General features: G+C 42.1%; 1 protein-coding gene across 1 annotated transcript in view; it reads right to left on the bottom strand.

Annotated features, from left to right (window-relative positions):
* The window catches only part of ASIP (agouti signaling protein), a 96,160-nt gene extending 77,740 nt beyond the window's left edge, over positions 1-18,420 (bottom strand). Inside the window, exons 1-2 of the mRNA XM_061127099.1 lie at positions 18,353-18,420; positions 16,710-16,789 (exon numbers count right to left, since the gene is read on the bottom strand). The gene's annotated coding sequence lies outside the window, so the exon portion shown is untranslated. The remainder of the gene's footprint in view (positions 1-16,709; positions 16,790-18,352) is intronic.
* Between the last annotated feature and the right edge of the window lie 3,902 nt (positions 18,421-22,322).

The following is a 22,322-nucleotide window of genomic DNA, read 5'->3' as shown; positions in this document are numbered from 1 at the left end:
ACTTGGATGGGTAGTCAGGAAGTTCCTAGCCTCACTAGGAATCCAAAGTTTAGAAGCTAGATGGAGCTCTAGCTACAAGTGCATCTCTGAGGTTAAAGGTTTCTCAGATTGGAACGACAATGGGTTTTTTCCCTTTGGTAACACTGGCTCTTAGTGGACCAGAGGAGGCTCTTATACTGGTGTGGTGACATTTGGAAGGAATATCTCTGTTTTATGTCGTATAGGTCTTATTGTGGTCAGGAATATACTCAGGGTCGTGCACTGGCACTCAGGTGATGAATGTTTCCCCCAGCGGTCTTAGCCTGGGAGGCATTCCAGAAGGTTACTCTTGATTGCACCCTGGGTGGCATCAAAGGCAAGCAAGGTTTTAATGGTGAGGAGCTGGATGTCAGTCAGGGATGCCATCACGTCTACCCCTGGTGCATCCCCACCCTGTCTCGGCGGTAAAACCGGGAGGGACGAGTATGTCGCCTGCGTTGGTAAGGGACAGACTAAGCCCAACCAGGAAAGAAAAACTTTGGTGTAAAGTCTGTCTACACCCCCATCTAGAGCAGGGAGGGATGCTTCTGGTAGAAAGATGGCACTGGTCACTTTTTTCTCTCTTACAGATGGGAGCTAACAATTCCAGCCTCACTCCTTTGAATTGTAGCATGAAAAACTGGGATAGATTTGATCCCCAGGGCTTAAAGAAGACACACCTGGTCTTCCTATGTGACGATACTGCATGGCCGCAGTACCCACTGGAGGATGGCGAACTGTGGCCAGTTGGAGGGTCTCTTAAGTATAATACTGTTTTACAATTAAACTGGTTCTGTAGAACCGGTAGAAGTAGTAGAAGTAGCATATATGTTGCCCTTTTTCTTTCTGTGAAATATGCCAGACTTATGTCCTAAGGATATAGATTTGGGTGTGAAACCTTCAGCTCCCTCCTGTCCCCCTACTTTGCTAGATGAGATGGAGGACAGGAGACAAAGAGATAAAGGAAAGCAGGTTTCTCCAACCTGTCCCTGGGATCATATGCGCAGAGCAGCCAGAGAGACTGAGGAACAGCCACACAAACTGTTGCCTCTTCATGAAGCACCCACCAGGAGAAATAATCAGTCTATGAGTGTTGATAAGCCCTTTTCCTATCAAGAAATACAAAGGATCAAGGAGGATCTCTGAGACTATCTAGAAGACCTGGAAAAATATATTAGAGCTTTTAAAGGTGTTACTCTGCTTTATGACCTTACTTGGAAGAATGTGATGTATATCTTGGGACAAATGCTGACTCCCTACTCCAAGTTGAGTTTTGGGAAAAGTGGTTGCTTATGGAGATGAATGGCTTGGTAATGAATCAGTAGGGAAGAGGGAGGATGAGATAACCACCCTCCCTACTGGGAATCAGGCAGTCCCAATTACAGAACCAGACTGGGACTACAACACAGCTAAAGGAAGATGGGATCAGAGTCATTTTGTCAGATGTATTCTTGAAGGACTCAGGCAGGCACATGCTAAGCCTTTAAAATATGGCAAATTGGCAAACATAGAACAGAGGAGAAAGAAGCTCCCGGTAAATTCCTAGATAGACTGAGAGAAGCCCTTCGCAGATTCACTGAGATTGATCCCGAAAGTGAAGAGGGAAAAGTGGTCTTTTTTTTTTTTTTCCATTTAGGGAAAAGTGATCTTAAAGGATAGATTTCTCACTCAATCAGCTCCAGATATCCACCGTAAGCTATTAAAACGGGCGTATGGACCAAATCAGCCTTTAGATAATTTGTTACAACTGGCTCAGACAGTCTATTATGGTATGGAATATGAGAGAAAGAAAGAAAAGCAGAAAAAGACAAAGGAACAGGTGGAAGCCCTCACAATGGCTGTAAGATCCTGTCTGCAAGAAACCACACTGGAAGAGAGACTGCCCCCAGAGGCATAGGTTTCAGGGGTCAGACTCTCAAGACAATCAGGACTGAAGGTGCCCGGGGGTCCCCACACAAGCTCCCATCCTAATTACACCTGAAGAACCCCGGGTATTAATAACTGTGGGGGGCAATCCTTCGATTTCCTTTTAGATACTGGGGCAACTTACTCTGTGCTTACTGAAGCCCTTGGCCCACTTTCTTCCCGAGCTGCTTCTGTAATGGGACTGTCTGGACAAGCCAAAAGGTATTCAGTTTTTCTGTAAGTTGTGACTTAGTCCGTGCTATTTTCACACGAGTTTCTGATCGTGTCATAGTCTCCCTCACCCCTTTTGGGGAGGGATTTACTGAGCAAGATCCATGCCTCTGTTTTCATAAATACGGAGCCCTCCTTTTCTCTCCCTTTAATTAAACAAAATGTAAATCCTAGAGTATGGGCTGATGGGAAATCTGTGGGTCGAGCACAAAATGCTATTCCTGTAGTTGTCAAGCTCAAAGACCCGCTCTTGTTTCCACATAAGAAGCAGTATCCACTGAAACCTGAGGTTAAGGAAGGGTTAAAACCCATCATCAAAAATTTAAAGGAGCAGGAACTATTAATTCCCTGTAACAGTCCATGCAACACTCCTATTTTGGGTATAAAGAAATCAAATGGTAAATGGAGACTAGTTCAAGATTTACGAATAATAAATGAGGCTGTGGTTCCTTTACACCCCGTGGTGCCTAATCCTTATACTCTATTGTCTGAAATTCCTGAAGGAGCCAAATATTTCTCAGTAATTGATTTGAAAGATGCCTTCTATTCAGTGCCTTTAGTGGAGGAAAGTCAGTTTCTATTTGCCTTTGAAGATCCTATGCAGCCAGCTTCTCAGTTAACCTGGACAGCTTTGCCCCAGGGATTTAGTGACAGTCCTCACTTATTTGGGCAAAGTTTGTCATGGGATCTACAAAACTTTAATAGCTCTGAAGCAGTGGTGTTACAATGTGTAGATGATATTTTGCTCAGTGCTGAGACAGAGGAAGCTTGTTCATGAGCCTCAGAAGATTTCTTAAACTTTCTGGCAGGCTGCGGTTACAAGGCATCAAGAGAAAAGGCTCAGCTAGCAATCTGTTAGATATCTGGGCCTAATCATATCAGAAGGGACTAGGGCCATAGGCCCTGAGAGAATGAAACCTATACTAAACCATCCCCTACCTATGATTTTAAGGCAATTGAGAGAATTTGGGGGAATGACGGGCTACTGTCACATTTGGATTCTGGGTTATGGGGAACTTGCCCAGTCTTTATATAAACTTACAGCTGAGACTCAGTAGGCTCAAACCAACAAACTGATTTGGTCTCCAGATACTCAAAAGGCTTTTAAGGTTCTTCAGACTGCTTTCTGGCAAGCTCCCACTCTGAGCTTGCCCACAGGGTCAGAATTTAATTTGTTTGTCACTGAAAGAAAAAGTATAGCCTTGGCAGTTTTGACACAACCCTGAGGGCCTCACCAGCAACCTATTGCTTATCTAAGCAGATAATTAGATGTAATTTCATGTGGGTGGCCCCACTGCCTAAGAGTAATTGGGGCAGCGGCTTTATTAGCACTCGAAGCTTTAAAAATAATTAATGAATGAAACCTTACTGTACTGACTTCTCATGATGTGAGTGAATCTTAAATTCTAAGGTTAATATTTGGATGACAGACAGTAGGCTTCTTAAATATCAGTTATTGTTGCTAGAAGGACCAGTAACTAAGCTTAAAGTTTGTGGAAATTTAAATCCTGCCACTTTCCTTCCTGGGAAGGAAAATGAAACACCTGATCACGATTGTTCCCAATTCCTAACTTTAAACTATGCTGCTCGGGAAGATCTAATGGATACCCCATTAGACAATCCTGACGTGGAAATATTTACAGATGGCAGTTCTTTTGTTCGGGATGGAAAGCGTAAAGCAGGTTACGCTGTGGTGACTGCTGAACAGGTTTTAGCAAAATCTCTCCCCCAGGGAACCAGTGCCCAGTTAGCAGAGCTTGTGGCTCTGACTCGGGCTCTAGAGTTAAGCAAAAGGCAACGGGTGAATATCTACACTGATTCTAAGTATGCTTATTTGACTTTACATGCTCATGCTGCAATATGGAAAGAAAGACAGTTTAAAACAGCAACAGGAGAATCTATCAAGCATTTCAGAGAGATCGAGAGACTTTTAACTGCTATATATTATCCTAAAGAAGTAGCTGTTATGCATTGCAAAGGGCACAGCAGGGATGGGAGTAAAGTAGCCAAAGGTAATCAGTTGGCTGACTGTCAAGCCAGAAAAGTGGCACTTTATGAAACCCCTTCACTGCAGACGCCTTTGATCTGGACAGGTCCTGTGGAACAGGAAAAATCATAATATACTGAGGAAGAATTAGAAAGATATGAGAAAAGAGAAGCAAAGATTACTGATAAAGGATGGTTACAGTCCAAGGATGGATGATTAATAATTCCTGAAAATGCTCAATGGAAAATTCTTAAGGGTTTACACCAGAGTTTTCATTTGGGTGCAGAGAGTACTTACCAAATGGCTTCTCATTTGTTTGAAGGTAAAAATGTAATGAAAACTTCAAAAAATATTATCAAAAGGTGTGAGGTTTGTCAGAAAAATAACCCAAAGACTGGAAAGCTAGCAAAATCTGGATTACAACGAAGTGGAAAATATCCTGGAGAGGACTGGGAAATTGATTTTACTCATATGCCAAAAGCTAATGGGTATTCTTGCTTACAAGTTTGGGTGGATACTTTCACTGGATGGATTGAGGCTTTTCCCTGTCGTAGTGAACAGGCTAAGGAGGTTATAAAGATTTTAAGCCATGAAATTATCCCCAGGTTTGGACTGCCACAGAGCCTTCAGAGTGACAATGGCTCCGCCTTTAAAGCTGCTATAACTCAGGGGATGTCTAAAGCTCTAGGAATAGAATATCACTTACACTGTTCCTGGAGACCCCAATCCTCAGGAAAGGTTGAAAAAGCTAATGACATTATCACAAGACATCTGCACAAATTAACTCAAGAGACGCAGGACAATTGGATTAAAGTCCTACCTGTAGCTTTAGTGAGGGCTCGAACTGCCCAAAAAAAGGAGGGACTGTCCCCCTTTGCATGTATTTATGGAAGGCCTTTCTTACACACAGACATTGTTATAGACCCTGAAGCCTTGGAATTAACTAGTTACGTAACTCAGCTCTCAGCTTTTCAACAGGCATTAACAGAACTCCAGGAGAGGACTCCTGACCCAGCCTCTGAGTCAAACAAGCCTCTGTTTGAGCCAGGAACTGAGGTCCTCATAAAAACATTGGGGTCTGGGGATCCATCCCTTGAGCCCCTCTGAGAAGGCCCTTACTAGGTTATTCTTTCTTCTCTCACAGCTGTCAGAGTGCCAGGAATTGATTTGTGGGTACATCACACTCAAGTTAAGAGGTGGCACCCTGACCAGAACTAAGTGACTTCATTTTATGTCTTTACTTTCTATGCTCTGACTTTGCACTTTTCAGATGGGCCTGATAACCTATGTGAGCCTACTTCTGTTGACTCCAAAAATCCTGAGTCTGTCATTTGATCCTCAAGACAATGCCTTCCTGTCCTGGGCTCACTCCTATGCTACATTTCATAATCGGTCTAACTGCTGGGTCTGTGGAGCACTTCCCTCTTCATCAGCAGAAGGCTTCCCATGGTGGACATCTCCACTTTGAGGAAAAGACTTTCTCCAAGTCTGCAAATATCTTCAACAACAATCACATGTGATGCCTCTCTTTAACCTGATGACATCTAACAACCTTAAGATGGACAGATGTAACTATGGACATAATGTGACTTTTCATTTTGATTTTAACTTGGTTTAATGACTATTTTGCCTTACATCTGTAACTGTATAACGGGGTTTTCTAACCATTTAAAACCTTTAATTTACAAATGGTTGTCCAAGCTCTTACAAGTGCCACAGCCTCCTCCAACTATTACTTGGGGCTCCTGGATCAGAGACCCTCAATATGAGAGTTAGGAGAATATGTCGCCTCAACAATTTAGGGACTATGCCCCTAAACAGCAGGAAGTAGTTATGGAATGAAAACGATGCCCCTTTCCCGTGGCAACATAATTCTCCTAAAAGAAAAGGTGGGGATGAGAGAGTCATTTCCTAGGCAGGTCGATAAGGAGTCTAGGGATCCCCAAGGAGAGAGGGGTCTGGAATTCTCAAGGAGGAAGAAAGGACAAACTTTTTTTCCCCTCTACATTCCTTAGGATTATATAACAATAATGTATCCTGCTTGAGGACAGTCTCTGGAAAAAACCTTCTGGCTAATCCTGTCATCTTAAAATATAAATTATGGGAGTAGGTCTAGTGAGGTCTTTACAACCTCCAGACATTCTTTTGATTCACTGTAATAACTAATTGGAGAGTATATAACTCCAGCAAGGGGGTACACTTTCTGCCCCCTTCTGATGCCTATGTCAGAAGCTTCCTCTATCTCCTTTATACTTTAATAAAACTTTATTACACAGAAGCTCTGAGCGATCAAGCCTCGTCTCTGGCCCCAGATTGAATTCTTCTCCTCCGGAGGCCAAGAATCCCAGCATCTTTTTGTGGTTCAGCAACAACCTTTCAATAGTCAAAGTAATCCCAAGGAAAAAGAACAAAGCTGGAGGTATCATGTTCCCTGATTTCAGATTATACTACAAAGCTATAGAAATCAAAACACTATAGTACTGGACAAAAAACAGACACATATATCAATGGTACAGAACAGAGAGCCCAGAAATAAATCCACACTTATATAGTCAATTAATCTATGACAAAGGCTCAGATCATGAACTCCTTATTGCCAAATTCAGACTTAAATTGAAGAAAGTAGGGAAGGAATGGGATGGGGAGGGAGGTGGGAGGGGGGTTCAGGATGGGGAACATATGTAAATCCATGGCTGATTCATGTCAATGTATGGCAAAAACCACTACAATATTGTAAAGTAATTAGCCTCCAACTAATAAAAATAAATGAAAAAAAAAAAAAAAAAGAAAGTAGGGAAAACCACTAGACCATTCAGGTATGACCCAAATCAAATCCCTTATGATTATACAGTGGAAGTGAGAAATAAATTTAAGGGACTAGATCTGATAGATTGCCTGATGAACTATGGATGGAGGTTCGTGACATTGTACAGGAGACAGGGATAAAGACCATCCCCAAGAAAAAGAAATGCAAAAAGGCAAAATGGCTGTCTGAGGGGGAGTACAAATAGCTGTGAAAAGAAGAGAAGCGAAAAGGAAAGATACATCCATTTGAATGCAGGGTTCCAAAGAATAGCAAGAAGAGATAAGAAAGCCTTCCTCAGTGATCAGTGCAAAGAAATAGAGGAAAACAATAGAATAGGAAAGACTAGAGATCTCTTCAAGAAAATTAGAGATACCAAGGGAACATTTCATGCGAAGATGGGCTCAATAAAGGACAGAAATTGTATGGACCTAACAGAAGCAGAAGATATTAAGAAGAGGTGGCAAGAATACACAGAAGAACTGTACATAAAAGATCTTCACGACCCAGATAATCACCATGGTGTGATCACTCACCTAGAGCCAGACATCCTGGAATGTGAAGTCAAGTGGGCCTTAGGAAGCACCACTACGAACAAAGCTAGTGGAGGTGATGGAATTCCAGTTGAGCTATTTCAAATTCTGAAAGAAAGTGGTGCACTCAATATGCCAGCAAGATTGGACAACTCAGCAGTGGTCACAGAACTGGAAAAGGTCAGTTTTCATTCCAATCTCAAAGAAAGACAATGCCAAAGAATGCTCAAACTACCACACAATTGCACTCATCTCACACGCTAGTAAAGTAATGCTCAAAATTCTCCAAGCCAGGCTTCAGCAATATGTGAACTGTGAACTTCCAGATGTTCAAGCTGGTTTTCGAAAAGGCAGAGGGACTAGAGATCAAATTGCCAACATCTTCTGGATCATTGAAAAAGCAAAAAACATCTACTTCTGCTTTACTGACTATGCCAAAGCCTTTGACTGTGTTGATCACAGTAAACTGTGGAAAATTCTGAAAGAGATGGGAATACCAGACCACCTGACCTGCCTCTTCAGAAATCTGTATGCAGGTCAGGAAGCAACAGTTAGAACTGGACGTGGAACAACAGACTGGTTCCAAATAGGAAAAGGAGTGTGTCAAGGCTGTATATTGTCACCCTGCTTATTTAACTTATATGCAGAGTACATCATGAGAAATGCTGGGCTGGAAGAAGCACAAGCTGGAATCAAGATTGCCAGGAGAAATATCAATAACCTCAGATATACAGATGACACCACCCTTATGGCAGAAAGTGAAGGAGAACTAAAGAGCCTCTTGACAAAAGTGAAAGAGGAGAGTGAAAAAGTTGGCTTAAAGCTCAACATTCAGAAAACTAAGATCATGGCATTCGGTCCCATCACTTCATGGCAGATAGATGGGGAAACAGTGGAAACAGTGGCTGACTTTATTTTTCTGGGCTCCAAAATCACTGCAGATGGTGATTGCAGCTATGAAATTAAAAGACGCTTACTCCTTGGGAGGCAAGTTATGACCAACCTAGACAGCATATTAAAAAGCAGAGACATCATAGCGACGTCGCTTTTTGATCCTTCGATGTCGGCTGTTCCTATCATTGTGAAGCAGAATTCACCAAGCGTTGGATTGTTCACCCACTAATAGGGAATGTGAGCTGGGATTAGACCGTCGTGAGACAGGTTAGTTTTACCCTACTGATGATGTGTTGTTGCCATGGTAATCCTGCTCAGTACGAGACGAACCGCAGGTTCAGACATTTGGTGTATGTGCTTGGCTGAGGAGCCAATGGGGCGAAGCTACCATCTGTGGGATTATGACTGAACGCCTCTAAGTCAGAATCCCGCCCAGGCGGAACGATAAAAAAAAAAAAAAGCAGAGACATTACTTTGCCAACAAAGGTCCATCTAGTCAAGGCTATGGTTTTTCCAGTGGTCATGTATGGATGTGAGAGTTGGACTATAAAGAAAGCTGAGCACCAAAGAATTGATGCTTTTGAACTGTGGTGTTGGAGAAGACTCTTGAGAGTCCCTTGGACTGCAAGGAGATCCAACCAGTCCATCCTAAAGGAGATCAGTCCTGGGTGTTCACTGGAAGGACTGATGTTGAAGCTGAAACTCCAATACTTTGGCCACCTGATGTGAAGAGCTAACTCATTTGAAAAGACCCTGATGCTGGGAAAGATTGAGGGCAGGATGAGAAGGGGACGACAGAGGATGAGATGGTTGGATGGCATCATCGACTCGATGGACATGGGTTTGGGTGGACTCCAGGAGTTGGTGATGGATAGGGAGGCCTGGCATGCTGTGGTTCATGGGGTCGCAAAGAGTCGGACATGACTGAGCGACTGAACTGAAAGAACATATGGTATACATATATATATATATATACAATGGAATATCACCCAGCTATAAACAAGAATGAAATCTTGCCATTTGCCACAACAGCAAGGGTATTATGCTAAGTGAAATAAGTCAGACAAAAAAAGACAAATACCATATGTTTTCACTTACAAGTGGAATCAAAAAAACAAAACAAGAGCTTCGCTGGTGACTTAGTGGTAAAGAATCTGCCTGCTAATGCAGGAGACAAGGGTTCAATCCCTGGTCTAGGAAGATCCCACCTGCCATGGAGCAACTCAGCCTATGTGCCACAACTATTGAGCCTGTGCTCTCGAGTTCGGGCTCCACAATGAGAGGAGCCACCGTGGGACGGAGGTTTAAGAGGGAGAGAACAAATATATACTTATGGCTGATTAATGTTGATGTATGGCAGAAAGCAAAACAACACTGCAAAGCAATTATCGTCTAATTGAAACAACAACAACAACAACAACAAAAGAGAATACACTCCAGTGAGAAGCCTGTGCACCAAAACTAGAGAGTAGCTCCTGCTCGCTGCAACTAGAGGCAAGCCCACGCAGCAACAAAGACCCAGCACAGCCAAAAATAAATAAAATTATATAGAAAATAAGAAAACAGAAACAGATGTAGATACAGAGAACAAACTGGTTATTACTATAGGGGAGAATGTTAATGGGTTTGGTGAAATAGATGAAAGAGATTAAGAGGCACTAACTTCCAGTTATAAAATAAATAAAGCACAAGATGTAATATGGGCTTCCCAGTAATATGACGCTAGTGGTAAGGAATCTGCCTGCCAGTGCAGGAGACATAAGAGACTTGGGTTCAATGCCTGGGTCAAGCAGATTCCCTGGAGGAGGGCATGGCAACACACTCCAGTATTCTTGCCTTGAGAATCCCATGGACAGAGGAGCCTGGCAGGCTACCGTCCACAGGGTTGCAAAGATTTGGACACAGCTGAAGCAACCTAGCATGCATGCATGAGAGATGTAATATACAACATAAGAAATAAAATCAATAATACTATAATAACTTTGTATGGTGACAGATGGTTATTAGACCTATCATAGTGATCATTTTGTAATGTATTTGCATGTCAGACCACTGTGCTGTCAAATCATTATGTCAGCTACACTTCAATCAATAAAATCTATGTGGAAATGCAGAGCAGAAGTTCAAGAATAGTCAAGATAATCTTGCGGAAGACCAGAAATATGAAAAACTTATTCTATTATGTATTAAGTTCATTATAGTAGCTATAGTATTTGAAACAGCATGGAATTGGCACAGAGACAAACTAATAGATAAATTTTAAAAATGGACATTCCAAAAAAAAAAAAAAAGAAGAAAAAAACAAAAATAAAAATGGACATTCCAGAACCAGATTAACCAGACTCATATAGAAAACTGTCTAACTATAAAAGGAATTAATAGTCTTTTCAGTACACGATACTGGGTCAATTGGTTATCCATATGGAAGAAAAAAAGGAAATATGACGTTACAGCATAGCCTAAAATCAATTCTAGATGGATGATGTTTTCAGATTACATTGCAACTATCCATATTTAATAAAATAATTAAAAGTAAATAAAATTTAAAATTCAATACATCAGAAATACTGGCCACATTTCAAGTGCTCAATACCTGCATCATGTTGGCTGTCATATTGTACAGCATAGCTGGAGAATAGTTCTATCACTGCAGAAAGTTCTATTGAACAGCACTATGCAAAAAAATATTATAGGAGAATATTTTTATGACTTTAGGTAGAAAAAAAAAATTTAACAGAATTTTTTAAAAAGATGCTAACCATGAAAGAAAATCTTGAATAATTTAATCAATTTAAATTTAAATTAGGAACTCCTTTTCATCAAATAACACTATAAAGACAGTGACAATGCAAGCCGCAGAATGGAATAAGAGCCAGGCCTAGGGTGAGGCAAGTTGAAGCCTCGGGTGAAAGTCTAGTAAAGTGTTAAGCCTGGACACAAATTTTTAAGGGGGCATCAAACAACAACAACAACAACAACAACAACAAAAACCCTCAGTAATCAAAACAAGATATTTGCAGTATTTTTAAAAATCAAAATTAGTTTTTTAAAATCCATGATGAATAAAATGTCATAATTTTAAATCAAGATAGGTATCCACTGATTTTCCCTTTGCCTCAGGGTCCAATATGCTTAGACATCATTTGGGAAATGATATTTGTAACTTGTACACAACCAATGTCTACAATTTAAAGAACATAGATCAATAAAAACGTCAGACAACCCAACAGAATAGGTTCAAGATATGAAGGGTATTTCACAAAACAGGATATCCAAATGGCCAATGAATGACAAAAGGTGCTCAACTTCATTAGTGTCAAGGAAATATAAATTAAAATAGAAAGGCATTCCACTATTCTCTCACCAAAATAGTTAAATATAAAAGACAGACAATACCATGTATTGATGAAAACTGAAAGTGAAAGTGTTAGTCACTCAGTAGTATCTGACTCTTTGCAACACCATGGACTGTAGCCCGCCAGGCTCCTCTGTCCATGGAATTCTCCAGGCAAGAATACTGGAGTGGGTTGTCATTTCTTACTCCAGGGAATCTTCCTGACCCAAGGATCAAACCTGGGTCTCCCACATTAGCAGGCACATTCTTTACCGTCTGAGCCATGAGGATGTTAAAAAAAAACCAGAAACCTCAGACAAGGCTGTCAGAAGTATAAAATGATACAACTAATTTGGAAAACTGGCAGTATCTATTAAAGCAGAACTCACATGTCTTACAATTCAGCACTTCCATTTTTAGATATACCCAATAGAATTGCATTCATATGTTCAGCAAAAAACTGTTCACAAATGTTCCAAATAGAACTGTTCATAATAGTCCCCAACTGGAAACAACCCAAATGCCCATCAATAAATAAACTGTGGTATATTAATTCATGAAATAAAATTTAGCAATTCAAATAAAATACTACTACATGCAGAAATTCCCTGGAGGTGCAGTGGTTAGGACTCTACCCTTTCAATGCAGGGGCCACAGGGTTGGATCCCTGATTGGGGAACTAAGATCCCACAAGCTGCATGGTGCAGTCAAAAAACAAAATCCCAAATATTACTACATGCAATAGCATAACTAAATCTTACAAAGCAAAAGAAGTCACACATCAAAGTACATACTGCCCCACCACCACCACCCCCGCCTACCACCACCAACAGGCAAAACTTAATTATGGTGTTAGAAGTCAGGTTAGTGGTTACCCTTGGGAAGAAAGAGACTTAAAGAAGGCATGAGGGGGTTCTGAATACTGGTAATGTTCTGTTTCTAGATCTAGGTTCAATTTTCCTGGGTGAGTTCATGTGGTAAAAATTCATCAAGCTGTACACATTTTTGTTTAATAGAAACAGACAAACATCAAATAAAAATTTAAAGTATTGTGGTCTGTGTCCAGACCATTCAGGATCCCAGGGAAGAGGAAGATCAAGATTTTAAACATTAAGCAATCAAGTGAAAAAGTCAGCTGTCACAAGCTTCTCTCTTTGACCTGGCTCCCTGTCACCCAGCAAAGACAGGTACTTTCAGCTGTCGTCTTATTCACAAGTAGGAGAGGCGAGGCTTTGTCTTCTCCTTTGATGCACAGGAAGATGGCAGCCCTGAGCAAGTCTATGAGGAGGTTAACCCCACAGACTGTTAGAAGTAGACGCAGGCTTAGAAACTGGCCTCCTAATTCCCGCTCCTGAGCTTTGTGCACCAGGGCCTGCTGCTACCGAGAATCAGGCCACCCGACCATCCTGAAGCTCCGATCAGTGTAACTTCACTGGGGTCTAGTGGTTTTTTCTCTGTGTCCCTGACTTACAGTGGTGCTGTGGATGGGGATGACATCACTTTTCTGGAAGGGAATGTCAAAGGGTGCAACTATAGGACATAAGGAGGCAATTTTAAATAACCAGTTTTATCCTTTCTTAAAGTCCAATCACTGACTGTATTGAATGAGGGCTGATGGCACTTAAGAGCGGAACAAACCAAGGAAAGAGTGAAATATATACTGGATGGGAACCAGTCAGAAAGGACTATTTCTAAACCAATGAAAAAAGTCACACTTTTCATCCTTTCATCTTTTAAATAAGATTTAAATTGTGGTTTAGAATGTTTTGAATTTAGTACTTTTGTTCCAAGCTGATTCTTCTTAAAAACACCTGAATATAAAGAATCTGTAAGCACAGGTTTGGAGAACAGATGGAGACAGAACTGGTGGTTGTCTAGTAGGCAATTTATGGCTGTGTCCTAATTTTGTGGGGGTTATCAGAAGGACTTATAGAACTCTCCCCCACTGCAACACCCCCCATTCTTCTTCTTTTTCCTCAAGAGAGCTGCCCTATGAGCAAAATGCAGACCTCTTGGGGCTATAGGGACTACTTTGGCCCCCAGACCCATCTGCACAGGTATTTAAGTTGGATACAGACTTTAGCTTTACAGTTCTTTACAATTTCCTCACCAAAACCTGAATAAATCTTCCCTACCCAACTGAACTCAGTTTTCGCTCAAGCCACAGTCTATTTCTTTGTGTACATTTTCCCTGAGCCATATTCTTTCTTATCTCAATCAAAGACGACACTCTGCTACCATCCACCTTCCAACCCAACACACGCATTGACATGTGATCTTTTTTATTTCTATTTTCTGTTTTGTTTCTATAAGAACTCTTCTCTCTTTTTGACTAGTGTCCTGGCTCTTTCATCGAACTCTGAACACTAGGTTCCTTTGCTTTCCCGTACTGAACTGTAACTGCATCTTTGCTGGAATGCTCACCCATATGCAGAAGCACTTGGAAAAGAAAAACATTTGCAGTGTAACAGAAAGATGGCAAGTTTCATGTTATTTTAACTTTTGAGATGCCTTCAGACTGTCTTGAAGAACCAGAAACAGCCCTTTTCCCAGACTGTATTTCAATCCCGAGCCACTTACACAAAATGGGTTTACCGTACTCGACAGTAAAACTGCCAATTAAAAACAATTGTCTCAAATTGAGTTATACATTTCTTTATATCCTTGATTATGCACAGGACTCCAAAGCAACTGAATCCTGTAAGTGGTTTCCTAGACCCACAGATCTGTTTTTTCAAAGCCTCAACCTGACAGAGACTGAAACCAAACACTTCAACCTACAATTTACTTCTTTTGAGGTAAAGATCGGTCTCCTTTCTACATCTGTCTGACAGGATATTTGAGTGACCAAATCAAAAGGCTATAATGGGCACCCCCCATTCCTGGTAATTACCTTTGTATGGGGCTTTCCTGCTCAGAGTTGTGCCCAAAATGAAGCGATCAGTGTTAGTGTCCCGATCCTTAATGAGACCCCTGTGGCTTAATCAGAGGAAACGCAAGCACATGCCCTACCTTCAACATGAGAATCTCTTCCTTTATTTTCAGAGCAGGTTGACCAAATGAACCACTGTAACTCCAAGCTTCCAAGGTATGGTTCCATTTCTTCCTGGATTTGTTCTTTATATTATCGGTGTTGTCGGTTCTCTGCAACATGGCTGCTCCCTCCCGGAATGTTCTTCTCCTACATGTATCTCAATAGAGCTCCACACTTTGATACAGGAAAGGGCACAAACCTGTAGCCTTCTCTTCTCTGGTACTATCTCAGCTACCTGTACACAAAGTATGGGCAGTGGCCAACTGCTTTTACAAAAATTTAGGTGCTCAAATATAGGAAGATTCTGCACCCAAGTAAGAAACTGTAATTTGGAAACTTAAATCAGTGGAATGTACCAGGAAAAAAATCATCTCGGCACCGAGGGCTTGGTGAATTTTTTTACTACAGAAGAAACAAAAAAGTAGAAGAAAATGAGGAGGAGGGAGGAAGGAAAAGGAAAGAAAAAGAAGAGGAAGAAAAGGAGAAGAAATTGAGTTCATAGATATCCTGTTAAGCACAGATATGGCTCTGTACTGAAACACTCGTTGACAAAGAGAAAGAAATTTCTTCTTCCCACACTGGACTCACCTCTCACTCTACAGGGCCCTGTCCTGGGAATTGTCAGTAGCAGCTGTCTGTGGTCAGTAACAGATAACTCCAGATCAAAAGAAGGGTTCTGAAATCAAGATGTCTTTTTTTAGATTAATGGTTCTCCAAGTGGAATCCGGGGATCTATAGTGGGTCTGCAGAGATTCTTCCAACCGTTCTGTGGGCTGGGTCAAAACGCAAGGCACAGAAGTGTGTTGATTTTTTTTCCCCCCTTTTAAAACATATTTTCTGCTGTGGATTTCAATCAAAACTTAAAAGCATCAAAACAAATATGTTTAAAGAGACCTACAAATAATCACAGGGATTCAGCAAACACACCTGAAAAGTGGTTGGTTGGTTTATTTGCTGGCTTGTTCAATCTAGTAAATGGATAATACTTTTGTCTAGCTCAAGCTGTCTAAAGACTAAAAATTTTGAAACTCACCAGTCCAAATGAAAGGACAAACCTTGCAAATCACATCTTTGTGAGGGGAAGAAAGTCAAGTCCTTTCTCCCCCGAGTTTCCCATTTCCCGGCATCACTTTAACTTCCTGGCCCTCTCTCTCTGTACTGCTTTCTAGCTCAACACCCACAGCTCTGAAGTCGGAATCAGCCACTGCCAAGAAGAACCCTTCTCTGCAGCTACAGCTGTCATTACTCGGGTTTCTCTTCCAGGGAGCAGGAGCTCAGGTATGGGGTGAAGGAGATGTCAACTGCAGCTGCAGCTTGAGAAGATCTGCTTTTCCTCATCCCAGCCCCACAACAACAGTTAACCCCAGGAAAGCCTGGACTGCTGGAGAGTTTTGTGCATTATCTCATGACCCAGTTGTTACCCATATAGCACAACAAAGCCGTCAGGCCATCGAGGCTGCTCAGATGCCATGAGATAAAATTTAGTCCTTACACCTACATTTGCCTTTCCCTCTCTGATGGAGCTACATGTACATTCAACTGTCAGTTGAACAAATTTGCACCCTCATAGTTTCTTAGAAGCATTTCAAAGCAGAGGGGCTGCCTATACAGTAAACAGTGTAAACAGTGTGGGAGTTTACAGGGTAAACTGTGGGAGCAGTAAATTACAATGGACTTAGAGGCCTGTAATTGGATTTTGCTGAAGTATGTGAAGCACCATTTACCTATCAGTAAATGTCATATGTACAAAGTGCTCTCAGATAACTCCGATGCTACCCTTAATTACTCAGATGCCGTTAGCTCTCCTCTGGCACAGACTCACTCAAGAATAAAGGAAGCAATGTTCTTCTCATCTTGCTTGATAAGGTGAAAACAACTTGTTAGCTCTTTGAATGTGATTTGGGGGGGGGGGGGGAGAAAGAAAGAGGAAAGAAATCAATCTCAATATCTGAATGGAATTTGTCACATACCTCTCAGGGAACCCCTGGTTCTTAAATGTTTCCGCTAAAGATTGCCTCTTCCAACTTCTGCAGAAGCTCAATGACTCAGCCTGTGAGAGAACGGATACTGTGTTGCCAGTTCGTGCAAGTTGGTTTAAATAGGTTGTGAAGATGCTTTAGCTGTGACCAAACCTCTGGCAGGAGGAGGCGGGGCAGCACATGCCACGTAAGCACACTTGCGTGTTTCGCCTGTTTCTGTGAGGATACCCAGTGGGAAGGATGTTTGCCACATAGGAGGAACTGGAGGCTGTCTATTGTATTACATGGTATCCCAGACTTAGAATCTGCCTCCTGCAGGAACAGTCCACAAATTTGCTCATGTCTTGAGATCTACGTTTGATTCCTACATGGCTCCTGTCTCTGGATTCCTTGGGTATCACAGAAAGGGATCAGGGTATCAGAAGACCTGGTTTCAGCTCCTGACTAACACTTATAAGCTCTACTATTTTAAACTAATGTATCTGCCTTTTCTGAGCTTCAGTGTATTGGTCCCATGGATAAATAATATCCTCAATGCGGATACTGGGGAATGAACTGAGACAATGGTATGCAAAGTGCCTGGTAGTGTTGCATGCATATGAACTGTGTGTGAATCTGGGGGAGCATAAGGTGGCAAAGGATGACTCAGCCTTGAAAGAGGAAGACCCCATAATTATAAGAGGGGCCCAGGGAAAGGGTTCAATGATTGTGAATACCCTGTCTTACTGAAACATTTGGAAGATGTTTGTTCTTAAGCTGAAATGATGGAAAAGGCACTGAACTGGAAGTTAGGAAATTAGTGTTCTAGTCTTGACTCTGGTGACAAGAGAGCTAGTTTGCACAGGTCAATTAATCTCTTCGTGTTTGTTTCCTACATAATAGTGATATTCATACTCTCTCTTTCCTAAGTGTAGTATTATTGTGATGCTTGAATAAGACAGGGTCTAGATATATATATATATATGTATATATATATGTCTGCCTACAATGCGGGAGACCTGGGTTCAATCCCTGGGTTGGGAAGATCTGGAGAAGGAAATGGCAACCCACTCCAGTATTCTTGCCTGGAAAATCCCATGGAGGGAGGAACCTGGTAGGCTATAGTCCATGGGTCGCAAAGAGTCGGACATGACTGAGCAACTTCACTTTATATATATGTATGTCTATATATATATATATATATATACATGTAAAACATACTAAAATATAGGAGCTCCTCAGTGGCTCAGTAGTAGAGAATACGCCTGTGAATGCAGGAGATGCAGGAGACTCTGGTTCGATCCCTGAGTCGGGGAGATCCCCTGCAGGAAGAAACGGTAACCACTCCAGTATTCTTGCCTGGAGAATCCCATGGACAGAAGGACCAGGCAGGCTACGGTCTAGGGGGGTGCAAAAGAGTTGGACATGATTTAGTGACTAAACAACAACAACATTAAAATATAATTTATTTTGGTCAAAAACTTCCTGCCTTCAATCTTTCCCAACATCAGGGTCTTTTCCAATGACTTAAGCATATAGCGGGACAAGTCAGGCAGTCTGGGAGGCAGGAACAGGATCATCCTTGCAGCTTTGGGAAGCTTAAGACAGAAATCCTACCCTCAAATCTCTGATCATATAACGTTGTCAACACTTACCTTCAATAGTAGCCAAGAAGGAGAACCATCCTCTCTATCAAACTTTTCATTTGCCTTCCTGTCCAAGAAAATACCTGCAGAAAAACATTAGGAAAACTCAGTTTATTTGTTCTGTCTTCTTGTTTGCTTTTTCTTCCATGACCCAGCATACTGCAGACCTGCCCTGGGTGAACAGATTATGGGAGAGGCTTGTGGCACAGGCACTCAACTCTGAAACACTGAGGCTCTACCTCTTTCTTATAGTAAAGGGCTGCCTGGAATGTTCCTCCCATTTACAGGTCAGCCTGGGCCCTAAAACAAAGGCAGCTGCCCCAGACTCTTCTGCATGGACAGAGAGACTTATGGACACTGACATCTCCCCATAAATGTTTCCGTTTATAGGGAGCCCCTTAAGTGGTGGGTTGGGGGAGCAGGAAGGCAGCAGATGGACAGAATTAAGATTCACTCTTTCCTGGGGTACCCTGGCCTTGGTCTGCAGAGAAAAAGACACTGCAGGCCATCCCAGTTTCAGGCATACAGCATCTCCTCCCCAACTTGTCCTTAAACAATCCTGGCTCACGTAGCAGTAAGGACAGGAACCTGTTAGAACTAGCAGAGCTCTGACATTTCAAGCCCTAAAACAGATCTAAATCCAGGCTCCCACATTATGACCATATGGCTTATCCTTTTTAAAGGAGTCATTGAGTATAAATTTCTTTTTAATGCTTATGGATCTACCTCAGGAGAACTTGGGAAAAATCTAAGATAAACTGAAAAATTTAAGAAAAATCTTAGAGACCCTGTATCTGTTTAGATTCACAGGAGACAAGCAGTTAAAAGACTGCTAGTTTAATATGTTAAAGGTGTGAGGTATGTCGGTTCCTTAGAGATAAGAGTAAATGGGGACAGTTTTCATTTGAGGGGCATCTGGTCAGGAGGACTTTAAGAGACCAAGATGTTCCAGGGAGAGGATATAATCTCAATCTTCTGAACTTTATTGTTAGAACTTCTATCATCTGGGCCTGAAGAAAGTCCAAATAGGCCAGGAGTCCAAGGACAGAAGGACCCTTAGGTGGCGGGATAGGGGACTATACTAGTGAGTGCAGGGTTGCTAGGAATGGGATAGGCGCACCCACCTTACTCCCAAAACTTGTCCCCTGGCTGGCCCTCCTTCCTCTAACTTTTTAGGCTCTGTGATCTTTTCTGCAAAGCAAACCATATGGTTTTGATTCTGGCTCCTGGCTTACTGAGAGTGTTTCATGTCTCTAGCAGCAGGAAGCCCTTCCGCTTTTTTAAGCAGTTGCTCTGGCATCTAAGAGAGGAGGCCAGCTCTTTTGGACTCCCTCACCAGCTGGACTTGGCAGCCCAGTGGAAGGCAACACACAGTTTAGAGAAAAGGTAACAAGAATGGCTGTAGGGGGTGAAGAGACACTCCTGGGATTCACACAAGTGGACTCCAGGCTCTCCCACTTGTGGATGTCTGTCCAGAGAATTGACTTTTCCTCCTCAATGCTGCCCCTGATCCCCACTCCTGGATTTCCATTTGAGTGTTCCTGTGAGGTAAACCTTTCCTGGAGATGGGACAGCAGCTCTTAGTGCTTCTGGAAGTGATGGAGGAGGGAAGTGCCTCAAAAGGGACAACACAAAGCATCTAATACCATGGATTGGTACTTCAGTCAGATGAATTTCAATGGGATTCAGTGGAAGAAAATTCTGTGATATGAGTGGTAGAAAAGGAGGAGGTTAGGAGAAGTCAACCACTTCTCAGAAGGAACTGAAGCTACTCTGTTGTGAAAGGAATGAAGGGATACTGACAGGCTAAGGAAAGCCTTAATCATTTTGTTCTTTATATAATGCCTTATAATTTTCAGTCATTTGATTTTGTCTCTAGGCCTGTGCACTTACTGACATTTCTACTTAAAATTTTTTTCTGCAGGTACCCATATTGCCTTCTTCTTTCCTCCAGATTTTAAAGTCTCCTCGTCAGAGAGGGCTTACCTGACTAACTTCTCTTCACACCCTGTCACATCACTTTACTTCCTTTCTAAACCTCATTGTTATCTGAAATTATCTTGTTACTCGTTTTGGTTGTTTTTCAATGATAACGTAAGCTCCATGGAAGTACCCCATCTATCTTGGTCACTGCCGTATCCTCAATGCCTAGAACAGTGCCTGCAGAACAGCAGGTTTTCAATAAGTATGTGCTGATTTGCAGAATAAATGAGCAGAATGGGTTGGGAGAGCTAGCCCCAGAAAGCTAGCTAAAATTGGGATGGGATGCATATGGTCAGAAAGAACAGAAATGATCAAGGGAGGAAATTGGGAGCAGTAACCAAAATCTCCTGAGAAGTGGAAATAGAAAGTGAAAATAAAGGAACCACATTTTGCCTTGCAGCTTTCATCATATGCAACAAATGTTTGTTAAGTCCTTCCTATGTGCCAAGCATTATGCTAAGTGCTGCGGATACAAAGATGAATGGAGTTATAGGATAGGGAGAATGAATGAAGATGAGGGGGAGAGGAGGCAACCTCAGGAGTCACTCTTTCAAATCATTCACTGAGTTCATCATCTTATAAAGAGACATAAAAAACATGACATTGGGACGGGGGCTATCAGGAGTGTGCTGCTGCTGCTGCTAAGTCGCTTCCGTCGTGTCCGACCCCATGGACTGCTGCCCACCAGGTTCCTCTGTCCATGGGATTTTCCAGGCAAGAGTACTGGAGTGGGGTGACACTGCCTTCTCCATCAGGAGTGTGAGTGAACTTCAATAAGGGGAACATATTAGTGGAAACTACAGAGGAGATAACATTTGATTTGGGCCTTGAAGATAAGTAAAGAATTTATCAAGCAGAGAGAAAGGAAAAAAAGGTATTCCATTCAAGGGAACAGCATGAGCAAAGGCATGGAGGCGTGAAAGTATGTATGCTTGGAAAACAACAAGCAGACCAAACAGTTCCCTGTGACAAGAATATAGTGTACGTGGGGGAATGGCTATATATGAGGCAGATGAAATGCATTGGTGAAGGGCTGGCCTTCTTATGGGTCACATTAAAGAATGTGGACTTAAATCAAAACAACCTAGATTTTCTGAAATTCTTAGATCCTCATATGACCCCTGATGAATAGTGGTATGTTAGCAAATTCTCTCCATCTATGACAAAAAAAGAATCAAAGGACTCTTGGCTCAATGCCCAGAGGTCTCACTGCACCTTACAGGTGTCACTTCAATACAGTCCAGCTGAGGGTCTGGGAGAAATACTAGCCAAGGATGCTAGGCCCCCCACTCTCACCCAAGGTCAGAGTGAAATGCCAGGGTCCTACCATTGGTCTCACACATAGCTAGGCTCAGGTTACATCCTGTGAATGAACTACAAGGGCTCAAGGTGGCTCAGGCAGGGGCAGCTGCTAGTAGACAGGCCAGGGTGAAACAAGCAGGGCATGCATCTAAGGTGTAAAATTTAAGGGGGTTCCAAAAATCTCAATAACAAAAAATAAGGATATTTTAATTAGATATCAAAAAATAAAAATTTACATGAAATCAGTAATGAAGATTGCTCTGTTATTCCATTATGCAGTTTGTTATTCAAGGGTTAGATGTGGCCTTAGAGTAATTCCCTCATAGGTTCTTCAAACTTCTTCCAGAGATCAGGAAATGGGAAGGTCTGAATGAGGCCAGTCCAGGGAACTAGAACCTGGGAGTGCCAGCTCCATCCTCCCTAGTTAATCTGGGGCCTATGCAGAAGATGAGGGAGCCCAGATTTGCTGCTTACTTTCAGCCTAAAGCACCTCCCAGTCTCAGGTCTGTCGTGGTCTGTGCACAGGTTTGAAAAGAATTTCCAGACATGAGACAGAATGAGAGAGAAATAAAGTTTATTAGAGTGGGAGACGCTGTTAGAACAGCGGACCAGCTCAAGGAAGAACTTTTGAGCCTCTTTTTTTTGGCGGGGTGGGGGGGGGTGGGAGTCAAGGAAGAACTTTTATCTGCTCTTG

The sequence above is a fragment of the Dama dama genome, chromosome 23 (assembly GCF_033118175.1).
Source record: "Dama dama isolate Ldn47 chromosome 23, ASM3311817v1, whole genome shotgun sequence".
In the NCBI taxonomy this organism is placed as follows: domain Eukaryota; kingdom Metazoa; phylum Chordata; class Mammalia; order Artiodactyla; family Cervidae; genus Dama; species Dama dama.
The sequence above is the reverse complement of the archived record's forward strand: the minus strand, read 5'-3'. Positions and strand labels throughout refer to the sequence as shown.